Source organism: Podarcis liolepis, assembly GCF_965112155.1.
Source record: "Podarcis liolepis genome assembly, chromosome: 15".
Lineage (NCBI taxonomy): Eukaryota > Metazoa > Chordata > Lepidosauria > Squamata > Lacertidae > Podarcis > Podarcis liolepis.
Window position 1 is genome coordinate 2,290,712 of NC_139566.1, and position 18,590 is coordinate 2,309,301.

The 18,590-nt window shown below is 44.2% G+C and overlaps 1 long non-coding RNA gene across 1 annotated transcript; it reads left to right on the forward strand.

Moving 5' to 3' along the window:
• Positions 1–9,072: 9,072 nt before the first annotated feature.
• LOC310694384 lies at positions 9,073–11,129 on the forward strand. The gene is made up of 2 exons (XR_014519644.1): positions 9,073–10,744; positions 10,856–11,129. It is a non-coding gene; the product is annotated as an uncharacterized lncRNA (long non-coding RNA).
• The last annotated feature ends 7,461 nt before the right edge of the window (positions 11,130–18,590 follow it).

Genomic DNA, 18,590 nt, shown 5'->3' on the forward strand with positions numbered 1-18,590 from the left:
TCTGCTGGGGCGACGTCACTGGCAACCTGCAAATCGTGATCCAGGGTAATATGCTAAGCTTACAAATGAGGGCTGTTTCTTCCTCCTCCTAAAACATTAAATTAAATTGCAAAGATGTCCATTGGAAGTCCTACAGCTTGCAAGCAGGGCTGTGCCTCATGGAAAATACATGCCACCGATCAGCAACTTGTACTTGCTGATCCGAATTCATGGGATTATTGAGCTGGAAGGTACTTCAGTTTATGTCATCTAGTCAGCCCTACAAACTTTGGAGGGGCTACACAGCAGAAGGCAACTTTCTGCTTTAATGTCTTCAGGAACGGAGATCCCACCAGACTGAGCCAGTCTTTTCCACCATCTGGAAGCTCTTATTACCTAGAATTTCTGCTTAACCCTCAAGAAAGAAGGGCATTTTCGCTGGCCAGGTTTAATTCAAATCCATCCAACCTCCTTTGGGGAAGGTTCTCAGGCAGGGTAGAAGGAGAAAGAACTGGCCCATGTGAAGACCACCTGGTGGAAACCCTCACACATATGGTTCTTAATTGTAAACTATGTGCTGATCCCCGTCAACAATTTCTAGATCAACTCTGTATCCCCCAATGGAAACCAGAGTTAGAGGTCATACGTTTTCTATTACTGGGGAACGATCAGGAGCTCACCAAGTTAGCGGCTAAATATTGGAGATGTTTCAACTTCCCTCCATTTCTTGTTTTCCACTTAAGATATCCAAATTTTCACAAGAGTTTGTTTTGTTTGTTTGCTTTTTTAAGATCTCGTGAAAATTCACCAGCATCTCAGTGCAAAATTCTCCCAGTGCAGGTGTCCCAAGACCGTGGACAACCGGTAGTCTACAAGCTTCATTCAGGTGGTCAGCAGCATCTATGTAAAAATATAGTGGTACCTTGGTTGTCAAACGTAATCCATTCCAGGAGTCTGTTCGACTCCTGGAACTGTTCAAAAACCAAGGTGCAGCTTCCGATTGGCTGCAGGAGCTTCCTGCACTTCGGACGTTCGGCTTCCAAAAAATGCTAGCAAACAGGAACACTGACTTCTGGGTTTGCAGCATTCGGGAACCGATTTGTTTGGGAGCCAAGCCGTTCAAGAACCAAGGTACCACTGTACAGGTAAAAACCATACAGCACTGACCACTGCACATTACTGTTGCTGCAATGGGGAGAAAAATAATTAAGTGTTCCACCAAGACCCTCAGTGATTTTCAAGAGGAATGGGGTGGGAGGAATGGTTGGGAAACACTGTTCTGACATACCCATTCTTAAAAAGCAATCTTGACTAATATAGGCACCTTTGCAATGCAATCTTCCCAAATGCAACACAAATTTGCTTATGCCGTTTTCACGAATATTTGCATTCTTGTGCAAATTTCACCCCAACAGACACATTTTTGTAAATGTTGCTTGGCTGGAGAGCAGCTCTGCAAAATTCAGAGACGTGCGAATTTTTGGAGGATGCCTGTTTTTCAGTTTGCGGGTTGATTCCAAAAGTCCAAATTAGGTAGGTTCACCTTTAAAGGTTCACTGAATTGGATTTCTTCTCTATCACTCGGTCTTATCACTTGGAAGGTTATCCTAGTGTTTGTGCCATAATCTGCTTCGCTATGGTTTCCTGCTCTTTAGCACAAAAAAGAACAAGTCTGCTCTGCCTTCGGCACTTCAAATACCCCAATGCATCATTAGTGTATGGAATTCTTTTTACCAATAGTTGTGGCAATAGTCCCCAGCTAAAATGGGTTTAGGGTATAGCTGTGCATAAACCCCTTGACCTGATTTGTGGCTCAAATATGTAAATCTAGATGATGACCAATCTGGTCAAGAATGATCCAGACCCTGCCCAACCTGATCTGGATCTTAATCAGGATCTTACAAATCTCTAGAAATCCTATTGGACTGCATTGTGAAATGAAAACATGTTGGAGGTTTTTGTTGGGGAGAGGGTTACATAGGGACATAAAATTGGGGGACACTATAGCCCCTCAAGAGGAGATTCGCCGTGTCAAATTTCAGAGGGGGAGTTCCATGGCTTTTCACATAGACACATCTGAAGTATACGGTGTTTCAAAATTAAGATGGACATAAAGTTTTTGCTTTTGCGCGTAGAGATATGAAGTTGGCAAACTTGGCGGCCCCTACAGAGGGGATTAACTCTCCCAAAGTACAGATGAGTAACTTCAGGGGCTTTTATTCTATCCAATCAAGTCCTTCTTGTGGTTGATGGCTTGTGGTTACCAATTGGTAATAATAAACAGTCAGACAGACAGACAAATGGACAGCCATCTATCTAATTAAAAAAAAAAAGGCTGGTAGTGGGGTTGATTGAGAAAGGACAGAAAACAAGCACAAGTTCCCAAAATATAGACACGCTTTTACCCTCGCAAGATGGAATGTATTGCCCTCAGTTGTGCTTGAGGGATGATTCCTACAGATTCCACACAATAAACACTAATGTCCCTGTGGAGATGGCAGTACAGACTTGGTGGCGCATGCCCTTGTGGCTTGCACTCTTTATAAAGACTTGAGGAATGAGATTATCACCCCTCTCTTGTTGTCCATTCCCGGTCACCTAGCCACTGTCCCAGTGTCCTTTCTCCTGGCAGATCAGGAGGAGCAGGTGACAGCAAAGGTTGCAAGGTTTTTAGCTGGGGCAGTCAGAATAAGGTCTACTGTTTGACTGCTGATTCAGGACCCTAAAGTATGTTTTATATAATCGACTTTTTATTTCTGTTCATTGGTATATTGCATTGCTGTTTTGTTGCTATGGCCGATGGCTACTGCAAATGAAGATTCGTTCATTCATTCAAGCACAAGCTGAACAAATGACTTCCAACAGTTTAGCAAACACTTTTTAAGAATCAGAATTTACAAGGGGTGCCGCTGAGGGTGGAATTTAGTGATGGTAGGAGCTGTTTGACAGTGGAATGGACGACCTCGGAAGATGGTAGACTCTCCTGCAATGGAGGCTTCAAACAGAGGTTGGATGGTTGTCTGTCAGTGATTCTTCAGCTGTGGTTCATGCACTGGACTAGATTAGCCTTGAGACCCCATCCAACTCTACAGTTCCATGATGCTATGAAATATTTGCATCGCTTCCCACATATCTTGACTGGATTTGCAGAAATTTGAAACTCAAAGGACAGATGTGATTCAGTTCATGTATTCCTTCAGCAAATACAAATTAGATAGACTGTGCATTATATGGGCAGAATTTTGGAAACATAATTCATGGCAGAACTGAGAGAGTTTTGGTTTTTTTCCCCTGGGGTCCAGGAAGCATATTTCGTCATCACCTCTTGGTAGGCTTGCCAGGTCAGACGCATGCCAGACCCTGCAATTTCTGGGCCCACGAATGAGACCTAAGCAATGTCATGTGGGTGGCCCACCTTGATGTCAGATTAATTGGGAGAGTGGAAGAGGGGAGATTTCCCAGACAATCAGTGCAGTAATTTCCAGCTGGCTCTGCTGGGCTGAAGCTTGCAAGCCTCATGCATAGTCTTCTTAAAATATATCTTTTCAAAGGTGCTCTCAGCTACAGAAGATTCAAGCCCTATGCTGACCGCTTGAAAGCTGCAGGTCAGTCCTGGAGGTCTGGCACCCCAACTCCTTGGAGACAGGCCTGGAGCGAAGGGACAGAGCGAGTATCCAGAGTTACTTGGGACCAACCAGGAACAGGAGATAATAATAATAATAATAATAATAATAATAATAATAATAATAATAATAATAATTTTTATTTATACCCCGCCCATCTGGCTGGGTTTCCCCAGCCACTCTGGGCAGCTTCCAAAAGAATATTAAAATACTATGATACATCAACATTAAAAGCTTCCCTAAACAGATCCAGCAAGAGGGAAAACCTTTTGTTTTCGTTCTGCTTTTCAAAAACAGCTGTGGGGGAAATAACTTACTAATAGTGGCACGAATCTTGCCCCAGCTAATTCCAGAGCAAGGCTGAGATGAGCGTTTGGCTGCCGACACCTCCCTAAGTAATGTTCTTACTTTGTGTGTGGGTCTGAGGATGCAGAGATATTAACATCCATGATAATATCATGCTTTGTATTTAAGTGGTTTTAATTAACATTTGGAAAGCCTCAGGAGTTCCTTTCATCCCAGAGAACCTCACCTAGGCTCCATGGGGTAACCAGGACGTGTTATTAAGTGTGATGACTAACCCCCTCTCACTCATTAGTATAAACATGGGAACAATCAGAATCAGTGAATCTGAACATTTTTACTCGAGAACAAAGGCAGAAATTGTATCCAGATCTTCATCCTTGGGATGCATATTCACGTCAATCCAGGATGCACCTTTCATTTAATTCAGGATGTGATTTAGGACCCTCTTCAATTAGACTCACTTATCAGAAAGGCGTAAGGGACGCGGGTGGCGCTGTGGGTTAAACCACAGAGCCTTGGGCTTGCCAATAAGAAGATCGGCAGTTCGAATCCCCACGACGGGGTGAGCCCCCTTTGCTCTGTCCATGCTCCTGCCAATCTAGCAGTTTGAAAGCACGCCAAAGTGCAAGTAGATCAATAGGTACCACTCCGGTGGGAAGCTAAACGGCGTTTCCGTGCGCTGCTCTGGTTTGCCAGAAGTGGCGGCTTAGTCCTGCTGGCCACATGACCCGGAAACTGTACGCCGGCTCCCTCGGCCAATAAAGCAAGATGAGCGCTGCAACCCCAGAGTCGGTCATGACTGGACCTAATGGTCAGGGGTCACTTTACCTTTACTATCAGGAAGGCAGGGTATGAATGAAATGAAACAAAAGATATGAAACCAAAAGCAGCCCTTTCTAAGACACTTTACACACAGTTTACACATAATCTGAGGCAACTCATTGACAAAGTCCAGCCACAATTCCTCTTGAACGTTCTCCAGAGAAGGGCAACGAAGGCAGTGGGTGAGGGAACATAGAGGGCAGCTCCTATAAGGAAAGTTTTCTGCATGTAAAGCAATATGCTCTACCTGTGAACTGTGCCTCTTCCCTTAAGACACAGGAGTGTGGGAAGCTGCCTTATACCAAGTCAGATCATTGGTTAATCTAGGTCAGTTGTGCTAACACTGACTGGCAGCAGCTCTCCAGGTTGGTGGGCAGGGGTTTTCCTCAGCCCTACCTGGAAGATGCTGGAGACTGAATATGGGACCTTCTGCATGCAAGGTGAGCATTGGATGTTGAAGAACATTGGATTTGATGGCTTTCAAAGTCCCCTCAAACTCTAGGATTCCATGCTATTATTTATACCCTGTGCAACTGAGAGTAACAGGGTGCCTGCCACTAATCTGTATTTTATTTTTTTCCAACAGTGGAGCCGTGACAGCTCCATTGTTCTTCAAGGAACAGTGGTTCCTCATAGCCACCTTCCAATAGAGCTAATTTAATTTCAAGCCTCACAACTACTAAATTACACCTGCGTACCTGCCAGCCCCGGGAGACAATGGGAGGATGGTTGATGCCCTTGATGCCTCTGCCTCCTCCTCCTCCTCCCTTTTTAATGAAAAAGTAGAGCAAAACAAGCACTATTGATTTGCCCTTGATTAAAATCTAGCCCCAAATGGAAGGCCAAGCCCTTTCATTTGAGGAGGTGGAGGAGGAATGAAAATAGCCCTTTGCTGCATTCAAGAAGAGAGTAAACACAAGGGCGTACTGGATCTTTCGTTAAGGCCAGCGTCACCAACCTATTTGCCCTAGATCCAATCTCCCTGCCTCTCCCGTCCATTCTGCTATGCCTTACGTGTCAATACTGCCTTTATAGAGGTCGTGGGAGCCGTTAAAGTCAGGCACTGGGAGAAGTGTCCCGTAGATGTGACAAATTGGTCTACTGTATGGCAACTGTTGCAAGGGACGCAGGTGGCACTGTGGGTTAAACCACGGAGCCTAGGGCTTGCCGATCAGAAGGTCGGCTGTTCGAATCCCTGCAATGGGGTGAGCTCCCGTTGCTCGGTCCCTGCTCCTGCCAACCTAGCCGTTCGAAAGCACATCAAGTGCAAGTAGATAAATAGGTACTGCTCCAGCAGGAAGGTCAACGGCGTTTCTGTGCGCTGCTCTGGTTCGCCAGAAGCGGCTTCGTCATGCTGGCCACGTGACCCGGAAGCTGTACGCCGGCTCCCTCGGCCAATAAAGCGAGATGAGCGCCACAACCCCAGAGTTGTCCACGACTGGACCTAATGGTCAGGGGTCCCTTTACCTTTTAACCTTCTCTCTTGACAAAGCAAAAGAAGGAGGCATCGTAGTTCTAAACTACTATTTATTGACACTGTATTACACAGACACAGAATCATGGTGCTCTCTCTTGTCCAGAGAGAACGGGCAAAAGTGAAAGTACATCACATAATATATGCAGAAAGGACTATATCCGGTTCTCACACTTCCTCTCAGACAGACTGTGTGATTTGCACTAATCACAAAATGTAGCCTCGGTGGAGTGATTTACTAACATACCTACCTTATTTCTAGCCCCTGTTCCATGTTCTGGTTCATTGGATTCATGTTCCTGGCATTGCCATAACAGCTTCCTCTTTTCTCCAGCAAAAGATAGTATTCGTTTGGTCGTGACCTACCCAACCCCTCTTGTAAAAACTCCTGTTTGGGAGAGATATTCCCCCAAGGCTGCTTCCCATTAGAAAATAAAGTTGGGCCAGATTAGCAGACATCTTAAGTCGGTCGGCATTCCAGTCAAGAGCAATTTTGCCAAAATTATCAACCTTCGCCTTCCAGCTAATTCCCTTTCTCATAGACCCAATGAGCCTAAGCAGTAAAAAAGGCATTTATGTATTTTGTCCTCCTTTCAGATGGGTGTTTGCTGTAAATAAAGATTGAATAGAAAACAGGAATTGCCAGAAGGGAAGTAATGTGATATTGTGATGTTCCAGAAAAATCAGTCCAGGTATTATTATATAAAACAATATCTGGCAAAATATCTCCTAGGAGGCAGGCGTTGTGTGTGAGACAACATTTAATAGCAGATATACAGCCCTCTTTTTATTTAAGTACATAACCCGTGTTAAAAAAGTAGATCAGATGAAAATATAAAAGAGTGTTCCTGCCACAATAAAGCAACAATGATAACCATCATTTAAGAGCCATCATTTAAGGAAGAAAAGCAATGAACTTCTGATTCATCTCTCACCAAACAGACGACTTGAATTACAGCTACAAATGCTCTTACACACAGATAAGTGGAAAGAGATGCAATCAACTTAATAACAAAAATAAAAATGGGTGTGATCCAGTGGATTTTATAAGAATATAATGTAATATACACAATTATCTTCTATCCCATACTTTCTAGGCATGGGTTCACACTTTCGCAGTCAGTGCCTGGGTCTTGTTTGTTTGTTTGTTTGCCCTGCCACTTTCCCCCGGAAAACTTACTATTTAACACTGAATCAGAACGGCAATTCGGGTTTCCTGCAGGTGGCCATTTGCTCCAATTCAGCGCGGAAAACAATGGAGCAAAAAAAACAAAACAAAACAAAACAAAAGCATTCAGACACAGACTTGGAAAGCCTGAACCTGTGTCAAGAAATGCAGAAGTTGGTAAATGTGGATGAAAAAAGAGAGAGAGAGTTTTGGTTGGCTAATAATAATAATAATAATAATAATAATAATAATAATAATAATAATAATAATATATTATTTATACCCTGCCCATCTGGCTGGGTTTCCCCAGCCACTCTGGGCGGCTTACAACAAAACACTAAAATACAATAACCTATTAAACATTAAAAACTTCCCTAAACAGGGCTGCCCTTAGATGTCTTCTAAAAGTTTGGTAGTTATTTTTCTCTTTGACATCTGGTGGGAGGGCGTTCCACAGGGCGGGTGCCACTACCAAGAAGGCCCTCTGCCTGGTTCCCTGTAACTTGGCTTCTCGCAGGGAGGGAACTGCCAGAAGGCCCTCAGCGCTGGACTGCAGTGTCCAGGCAGAACGATGGAGGTGGCCAAATGTATCTTGCTTGTAATTACCTTGAGCCTGTTCTCTGAGGGAGTCAATTTTCCCACTTAAAATGTGCTCCAGAATTCAGCTAACCTCAGAGTCCTTGAAAGAATATCATGGGCTTGACCTTGAGTGGTCAGAATGCCTTTGCTTGTAACTGTCAAATAAATAGCATTGATCTGCCCGTAGGTAATTAAATGAGTAGGGAAGCAGAGCAGTGAACTCTTGAACAACCAAAGAAATGCATACAGAAAATAGTAATAATGATAATAATGGCCAAGATGTTCTACTTTTTCATTTTTCAGATTTTTATTGAATTTTAATAATAATAAAACACACCGATAGGGAAAAGATGTGTGGTCTGTAATTGGAAAGGGTCCTGAAGTCTGAATTAAAACAAATAGGGTTTTTTACATTTTATCTGTTCTTGTTTTTTATAATATAAAAGATAAAAAATAACCTTGGACTAGGCTAAATACAGGCGTATGCTCCTTACCTGCTATATATAATAATAATTATATATATATATATATATATAAAATATGGATCAAACCTGGAACCATCTGTGTGTAAGGAATGTGTTTTACAACCCATGTTCTTGCCCGCATGAATATGGAATGATGGGATGCATCACAGCGATAGTGATGGTAACAACAACAACCACAAAACTGCTGCTGAGACTCTTTGCCAACATTACATTCTGAAGGGACTTAAAAATAACAACAATGGGCTTTGAATAAAATTAACTTTAACACTGGTTTGGACATTGTTAGTGCACAAAGTAGTACGGGAAGGTGAGACACAAACAGAAAAAGTCAAAGTCAAAACAGGAATGCAGAGACAAATACATGCATTTTCCCCTTACACAAATGTTATCAAAATGAACCCCTCGTGTGCCTCTTGACAGAAAATAATAATAATAATAATAATAATAATAATAATAATAATAATAATAATAATACATTTTATTTACTCTGCCCTCCCTGGCCAGAGCTGGGCTTAGGGCGGCTAACACCAATAAAATCACAGTAAAAACATAATAGGGGGGGGGAATAAATTTAAAATACAGGTTAAAATGCAATTTAAAATGCAGCCTTATTTTAAAGTAGCTGATAAATCATTTTAAAGTAGCTGATAAAATATAGTGTTGTATCAGTTTCCTCTTTTATCAGTTGTTTATCAGCTGGTTGGCTGCCTTTGACCTTCCATCCCATCCCAACCCAACCCAACCCAGCCCAGCCCAGCAGCATTCACATAATAACATTCCGCAGTTTGATGGGCAGCTGTCTACCACCCAGATATCCTAGCCAAAGGAAACCCATTGATGTAGCAGCAAGGAGGGATCCTCTCTCCTTCCCCCACCCAAGAATATGTGTTCGTCTGCTGGTGTCCTGCTCTCTTGACTGTGGTTGACTTCAAGAGCCTGAAGATGGGAACCCAAGCCATGTCGCTCGTCTCATTCTTATGGTTTCCCAAAAGCGACTGCTTGGCCACAGGATGAGAGTGCAGACACAGAGACAAGGACAATACAGTGGTACCTTGGGTTACAAGCGCTTCGGGTTACGTGTTTTCAGGTTGTGGACTGTGGGAAACCCGGAAGTACCGGGAAGGGTTACTTCCAGGTTTCCCCTCTCGCGCATGTGCAGAAGCCCCAAATCACGTCATGCGTGTGCGCAGACATGTCACTGAAGGTTACGAATGCTGCGGGTTGTGGACGTGTCTCCATCACAGATTACGTCCGCAACCCGATGTTCCACTGTAGAGACTTTAAAAAAGACTGGGAACAGTTTATGTTGTATTTACAAAAACACTGTAAAGAAGCGGACTTTGAGTACCGTATTTTTCGCACCAGACCACAAGACTCACCTAGTTTTTGGAGTAGGAAAACAAGAAAAAAAATATTCTGAGTCCCAGAAGCCAGAACAGCAAGAGGGATCGCTGCGCAGTGAAAGCAGTGATCCCTCCTGCTGTTCTGGCTTCTGGGATAGCTGCGCAGCCTGCATTCGCTCCATAAGACGCACACGCATTTCCCCTTATATTTTAGGAGAGAAAAAGTGAGTCTTATAGAGCGAAAAATACGGTAAACACTTACAATTAACAAAAACAAACACAGAAGCTAAGATGTAAGAACTGGAGAATAACAAAGTGTAGATGTAATTTGGAAAAAGAAAATATGGTACAAAAATGATAAGAATTTACAATTACTTAATTCAACAACTACAATATTAAGGTAAAATAAAATAAGCAGGAGAAACAAACATTAAAAGAACCAGAAAATAAAGTTGAAGGAAGTCACGGGGGAGGGGGGGGAGAGAGAGAGATTGGGATTTTACCCCTCTTTGTTTGTGATAATGATGAATGTGATGAATATAAAATTGTAAAACTTTATAAAAACTATTTTTAAAAAGAGAGAGTGTAGACAGACCTCTGGCCTTTCGATGCAGCAGAGTCTCGCTGAATCCTTGTGGTGCTCAGAGAGCTTTAAAAGACAAATAGGGAAACTCAAGGAGGAGAGACTTCTGGCGCAGTAGAACCTCCAGCTCCAGAGGCAGTAAATCTCAGTCTCAGTTTCTGGGAATCACAAGTGAGGAGGAGCATTCTTGTGCTCAGGTGCTTCCCAGTGGAGCATCTACTTTAAGGTTACCAGACGTCCCCAGTTCCCGGGGACAGTTCCCGGATTTGCAAATCTGTCCCCGGACAAATTCCGTCCCCAAAATGTCCCCAGATTTCTAAATCTGTCCCTGGGAAATGTGGCAGCGGCAGCCTTAGCAGCCTGGAGCCAGTCTGTTAGCACAGTTGGCTCTGGCTGGCTTCAGGAGCTGCTCACTGCCGTGGCACCCACCATTTTTCCTGCGCCACAACAGTGAGGAGCTCCTGAAGCCAGCCAGAGCCAACTGCACTACCAGGCTGGCCCCTCCTGGGCAACGGCTGCCCACCCGTGACTCCCGAGCCTCCCCTGATCTGTCAAAACAAAGGGGGAAGGGGGAAGGAGATCGGGGAAGGCTTGGGAGTCACAGGCGGGTGGCGCGCTGTTGCCCAATTTTAAATAACTCTGTACATTTATGTTTCACAGGGTGCGAAAGAAGGGCTTTGCACCTTTATACAATATGCAGGTGTGCTTGGGCCCAGGGTCTTTTGCCTCACCATCCCCACCACTGACTCCCTGTTGCTACTCTGCTTTTTTTAAAAAAAAAGTGTCCCCGGATTCATTGAAAAAAACCTGGTAACCATAATCTACTTTGCCAGTGTGGAGGGAGGATGCTAGACTAAATGGGCATTTATTCTCATACAAGAGGGATGTCTTTATGTTCTTATATTTTCCAGAACATGAACGTCAAAAGAGATGAGAATTCTTCTTTAAGCTCTGAATTCATGCCTTATCTCATCATACAAAACGTCTATACTTTACCAGCTCTCAATTTCTTACTCCTCACATTCCTTCTCCTGCTTTACCCCATAAACCATTTCTGCCTGTGTGTACCCCACTTTTAACCACTCCTGAGGCCTAGAATAGCCTTCCATCTTCTAACCTCTTTTCAGAAAGCCGTGTCATATCAAGTCAGACTATTGGTCCATATAGACCAGTATTGCTTACACTGGTTGGCTTCAGCTCTTCAGGGTGTTAGATAGGTGGGGTATAAATAAATAGATTATTATTATGGTGGAATCCACATTCCCAATGGTGAAACATCCATTGGACAGTGAAACCAAAACTGTCAATCTGTTCCCTACATGAACATTGTAGTTCAACAATATCTGGAGGACCATAAATCCCCCATTATTGGTTTAGATGATGAGCTAACCTGTCCTGGCCCAATGGAATAATTCATATTTCCCCTCCTAACACAGGTCCACTTGCCACAGTGTGTATAAGAGGAGAGAGGTGCCACTGGGAACATCACAAGCCAGTTGTGAAAGTATCAAGTCACCCCTCCGTTATCTCCTGCTTATGATAATAAAAGGTAACAGGCCTTTTGACATAGAAGCTCAGTTTGACTATCACCGCTAACAGAGACGAAGATGTGGCCATTAATCTGCTTAATTCCCTTTTAAAGCTGTCTAAGACTTTGTCAAATCCCTTTTCAAAACCACCAAAGCCAGTCAGAAGCAGTGTTTAATCTGCTGCTAAGATTAAGATAGCTAAAAAACTGGGGAAGCCTATATCTCCTGCTGTATCCAAATCTGGACTATAGTAACTATGATTAAACTAATTTATTAGAAAACAATACATAGAAACCAGCCTAACAGGCTTATGCGAAAATTGACATTTTTGTAAAGTTTCAGAACGATACATGTAATGATAAACTTTATGCTGCTTTCAACCTATTGCAATATCATGAGTATTTATTAAAATACTCATTTATTTAAAAGCAACAGCAACCCTGAAGCCAGTGACTGTTGCCCCATCCTGTGGTGTTGAGTTCCACAAGCGAATCATGCGTCATGCGAAGAAGAAGCCCTTATCCATGTGCATAGTAATGTGTTCCACCTTTGACTGCAAATGTTCCCAGCCTGCCTTTGCTTAAAAGGGCCACTTACCAGCGGAACAATATTTCTGACCCTTGCTTGATATTTTCACCTGGGTTTTGCATTGCTGTGGCCCAAACGATTGGCCTCCCTTTCTCGAATACTGCTGGCCGGTCTTTGTGGAGTAGACCGGCCCTCCCTTCGTCGCACCACTTGACCACTGTTGCTGGCCCTTGCTTGCATAGCCAGAGCTTCCCTTTGAGAAAGAAGACTGACTTGAATATTGTTGGCTACAGGGGCCTCCTTTGGTGATGTACGGTTGACTCGCGCACTGTTGGCCTCCTTTGGTCGCGCACAGCCAGTCTCCTTTCGTTGCGCATGCTGGCGAACACTGGATTGTGCTCTGCTGGGAAACCCACTGCCCACTGCCTTTCGGAGTGCACTGCTGTGTGGTTTGGGTGACGCATGACTGCTGGCAGCTAAAAGAGGCCGATTTGCATGGGGGGCAGCAGGTCTGCTGGGTGCACTGCGAAGATCTGAGCGATTTCTGCTGTGGCGGGTAGCACGACTGGATGCTTTGAGGTGGCGCACACTTCTGGCCCTGTGGGCACCAGACTGGGATGCATGGTGCGCCATAGGTTTGCGGAGAGCAAGACTGTGTGCTTTGAGGTTCATAGCATGACTGGGACTGAGGAGAGCATGGCTGTATGTATTCTGGTGCATAGCTCTGGGGGCTCTGTGGAGCATAAGGGGACTGGAGGTACCCCGGTGTGCAGGAATCTTGCCACTGGGGAGAGCATGGTGGGAGGTATGGCTGCTGGCTCTGAGGTCTGTACCCTTTCGTGCCTTTGATGCCAGTATTCTGTTGGCAAATGGGGGGCGGTAGGCATGGCTGCTTACACTGCTGCTCATAGCAATACATCTTGGGGGCTGGTGGTTCAACGGGAGGCAACCTGGGTGAGAGAAAACAGGAGACAGTCAGAACATACAGTTGGAATCGGAATTATGCGAAGCCCATTGCAAATCAGGCTTATTATTAAAATGGGCGGACTTCTAGCTATTTGCAATGAGCAAATCAAACAAAAGCAATTGAAACAGCTCAACGCAATGGATACTTCAAGTGGTTCCCTTGAGCTACATCATGCTTTGAGGCAGTAATGATTCTAACTACCAGTTTCTGGCCACATGACCCGGAAGCTGTACACCGGCTCCCTCGGCCAATAAAGCAAGATGAACACCGCAACCCCAGAGTCGGCCACGACTGGACCTAATGGTCAGGGGTCCCTTTAAGCTAGGAGCTACCCACTACATGGTGGCAAATTCCTATATTCTTTTAATTTAAAATTCTCTCTCTGCACCTTAATGGGGTCCCCCCCCTAATATCTTCCATCAACTCTTTCCCAACCCACAAAACCCATCTGCCATTAAGTGGGGAAGGGCCACAGCTCGGTGGCAGAGGATCTGTCTTGCATGTAGAAGGTCCCAGGAGGACCCCTCTCACATCCAGGAAGGGCCAGAAGAGACCATCTGCCTGAAACCATGAAGCGCTGCGACAGACAATGCAGAGGGTGGTGATATAATAGCATAATGCAAAGTCACAGGAAAATATATCACCAAGGACCACAACAAGCAGTATAGATAAGCAGAGAAATATACATAGTCTTTTTCTTTACAATCTCTCGTTTATTTCATAGAAGGAACATCAACTCTTAAGTCAAGACCCGGACGCTGTTCTGGTAAACTCAGCATTTCTTCCCACAAAGGGGCTTAAAAATCAAGCTGTACAATGAAGTCTAAGCAGTAAACAAGCAATAGCTGAGAAAACTGGACAAATCTGTCCCTGTATTAATATTTCCCAAGGGAAGAACAGAAAGAGACTCTTCAGCCTTCCTAACAAATAGAGAGAGCCTCGAATGCCTTGGCTCCCAAACAAATTGGCTCCCAAACAATTGAAACCCAGAAGGGAGTGTTCCAGTTTTTGAATGATTTTCAGAAGCTGAATGTCTGGCGCAGCTTCGGTGGCTTCCGATTGGCTGCAGGACGCTCCTGCAGCCAATCAGAAGCCATACTTGTTCCAGAACTGAGGTACGACTGTATTTCAAATCTACCCTGAGAATTACTTGATGGATAACACTCTAAATCATTAAGAAATATATTAATATAATTCCATTGGTTGGGTTAAATTTATTATATGATGGAGGGCAAGCATGAACGAGAGAGAGAGAGAGAGGACTATCAACATTCTGTCACACACCTATGTGACCAAGAAGCAAAACTCAGACTATGTAGATGAGAGAAGAGATGCATTTTTAAATGCCTGAAGACACCAAGGTCAGGGAGAAAACTTATTCCATCACTACCCACCCCCAAGATCATTTTGCAGGATCCAGTCCTTACACCAAACTCACCCTATTGACTTATTTATCTTGTATATTTTCCAGGGTTTATATACCAATCCATTGCCATAAAAACCCAATTTACAAAAACTCATCCTGGTGACAGAACTTTTTGCCACTACCAATACATAATCGGGTGGACAAGCTCATTTCCCTGAAGCTTGGGGCTATCCCAGAGGAAGGAACCTCTGTCTAAGGCATTTGTGTGGATAAGGAAGCAGACCCATCTGATTGTGGCTCTCATTGCAACTCCAGACAGACATTACAAAGTCAAATGGAGCAGAAATATAATTTGGGCGGCTCCACACCCCCATCCAACAGTCTGCCTGGCGCAAAGGAGCAATTGAGAGTAGAGGAAAGATCACACTTACCCTGCTCAGTGGAGAGGAGAGGAGGAGAGGAGAGCAGGACACACAGACCAGAGCAGAGGAGCAAGGTGAAGGGGCAGAGAATTTATGCAGTTTCCTGCAACGGTCTTGTGGCCACGAGGCAGAGATGAGTGCATGTGCAAATGGGATTCCTCTCAGCCTTACACAGACATTTTTACCTGCTGCTGTAGACCCAGTGACTCGCCAAGAGAGAACGTGGAGCCCAACTTGTGTTATCGTTAATTATCATGTCACAGCTAATTGGCAGGTGCTGCAGAGGTCACACCCTGCAGCTGTTTAGCAGGAGGAAGAGGCAGGAGATCAAAGGCTTCCAGACAATGGGACTCCATAAACAGCCCAGACAAACATTGGCGGTTAATTTTCTTATTTATCTATCAGAATTGATTGCTTTCTGTAAGTCCTACTCAGAACAGACCTATTGACCCCGATGGCCTTAAATTAGGGATGCCCATGGGTTTGAGTGGGGTCAAACCTGAGTAGGACTTAACTGGAAAATATAACCCTAGAGGTGGTCTAGAGGTGGTCACCAACTCTAGAGATAACCCTAGAGGTGGTCACCAATTTGGATGGCTTTAAAAAGAGGATAAGATAAATGCATGAAGGATGGGGTGATTCATGGCTACTAATCCTGATAGCTAAGTTTTGCCTCTGCTGTCGGAGGCAGTAAACTTCTGAATGCCCGTTGCTGGGAAGCACAGATGCAGAAAGCTTCTGTTGCACCCAAGTCATTCTTGTGGGCTTCCCTTCTGCACCTGGTTGGCCACTGTGAAAACAGGATGCTGGACTCGATGGGCCTGATCCAGCAGGACTGTTGTTATTGTAGACCTATTGAAATCAATGGACCTTCTTCTTCGTCTTCTTCTTCTTCATCATCATCATCATCTTCTTCTTCTTCTTCTTCTTCTTTGGCGATCACGCGTAGCTGAGCAAGATTGTCTTCCATAAACACGGTTTTAACAATGAGTCCGTAAGTGACTGTGGAGGCCAGTTCTGGATCCCCATGTCCTTCCACAGTGGGGACATTGGTTTCCAGGCAGGAGTTGATCATAGTGTGGATTTGCCAAGCGTGCCTTCCTCTTAGCACGTTTCTCCCTTGCGTCCTGAGTTTGAGAGTCTTCAAAGCCCATGACACCTTTGGTCAAGGCTGTTCTCCAACTGGAGCGCTCGCAGGCCAGTGTTTCCCAGTTGTTGGTGTTTATACTACATTTTTTTAGATTTGCCTTGAGACAGTCTTTAAACCTCTTTTGTTGACCACCAGCATTACGCTTTCCATTTTTAAGTTCGGAATAGAGTGGTTGCTTTGGAAGATGATCATCAGGCATCAGCACAACATGACCAGTCCAGTGAAGTTGATGTTGATACACCCAGTAGATCACTGCTGTCTGCAGGAGAGTATCTCCTGCAGTTTCCAAAGATTTCAGAAGCCCACTAAGCAACAACAAAAGCAGGGCTTTTAGTGTGACTGCCCCTGTTCTATGGAACAGCATTCCTGTCAAGAGATGGCAGGCACTGACTATCTGTGTTTTCTGGAAATGATTAAAGATATTTTCTGTTCTGACAGGCTTTCCCAGATGGATTAACAGAATTTAGAAGAAAGAGCAAACTGTCTCTCGTGCTATTTCCTGTGACATTTCCCAGGACATTCTAGTGGGCACCTTGACTCCCATAGCTGACACATTGTCAACCCCTGGTTTATTGTGTTGCTTTTTTTAAAAAAAAAAGTAGTTTAATTTGATAGATACCTTTGAATGGTTTGTATCCTGAAAGGCAGGATATTTGGTATTCTCACAACAGGGTAAATTTATAAGAAACATGTGCAAGCAAAGAGAGGGCAATCTTCTTCTTCCTCCTCCTCCCCCTCCTCCTCCCCCTCCTCCTCCCCCTCCTTCTTCTTCCTCTTCTTCTTCTTCTTCCTCCTCCTCCTCCTCTTCCTCTTCCTCTTCTTCTTCTTCTTCTTCGAATTTATATATAATAATATAATAATATCTTTATTGTCATTGCCTCCTCTCGGGGACAACAAAATTACTTGACTGCTCCATAAAAACACTAATTAAACAATACAGTATAGTATAGCAAGGAAGATTGGATGACTTTCAAAGTCCAGGCTTCCCATTCAGGGCCGAGATCGCTCTGGAGAAGAAGCTGTTCTTAAGACGGCTCGTTCTTGTCTTCATCGTCCTGTATCTCCGTCCCGATGGCAGGAGCTCGAAGAGACAGTGACCAGGATGCGATGGATCTTTTACTATGTCCAGTGCCTTCCTATGGCACCTTGTGGCATATACCGCCCTATACCCAGAAGTCTCAGGGTGGGTTCATAGAATAAAATCAAAATATAAAACCACAAAATACATAATCCAAAAAACAAACTCAACAACCCCCCAGAAAAAAACAACAACCCACATTTTAAAAGGGCATAGGATGTCAATCAAATCAAGTAAAGGAACGTTTTTGCCTGGCACCTAAAGGTGTATAATGAAGGCGCCAGGCAGACTTCCCTGGGGAGTTCCCTCCATATAACACATTGCAGTAATCTAACCTTGAGGTTACCAGAGCACAGGCAACAGAAGTTAGGCTGCTATCTTGTGCTACCTTGAAGAGACATTATTCCGTATGCTAAATTGGGGTTACAACTTGAGTTTCATGCCCTGGCAATTATGCGGGGACATCAATTTGCTGTGCTGCTGTGTGCCAACCATTTTTGGCACATATCCCATTCAGATAAGGATGTGAAGCAATTTTGCAAGAAGGGGAATGAAACCATGCTTGGCTAGTCGCCATCATTCCTTTGCTTCCCTGGAAAATTCCAGTCCACTGGGATCGTTTTGTGAAGTCTATTGGGCTGATCAATGGCAGACTATGCCAAACCAATCCAGTAGCTGCCCTTTGTGCATCAAAGAGCAAGAAGTTTCAGAACTGTTATTTTGGTTGTAAGTCGCTATAATGATAATAATAATAACCTAGAGCTTATTCACAATTTGAGGGCAGAGGGACTGTATTCCTTGTTGAGTGAGGGATGGCAAAGGCATCCGGATAATCCGACAGTTAAACGGCGTTGAAGTAAGTCATTGAGGAATGTGTTTGCTCTGGGCTTCTCCACATCTATATAGCATGGTTAGCCAACATGGTGATCTCCAGAAGTTAACATAACATAAGAAAAGAGCTTGCTGAAACAAGATTTGGGCTCCACTTTTAAGTATGGAGGTCTGGCTGGAAGAAACATTGTCCCTATCGGGCCAGAGCGTCTCCGAGATCTGGTGTTTAATACTAAGGACTATCAAAAAAACCGGCAGAGAGGAACTGAGAGAGAATTGAGAGCCTCGGACGTGAGATCTCCAGGCTGATAGCAGATTAAGACTGATGGACATTTGTTGGGGATCCAAAGGGTGCAT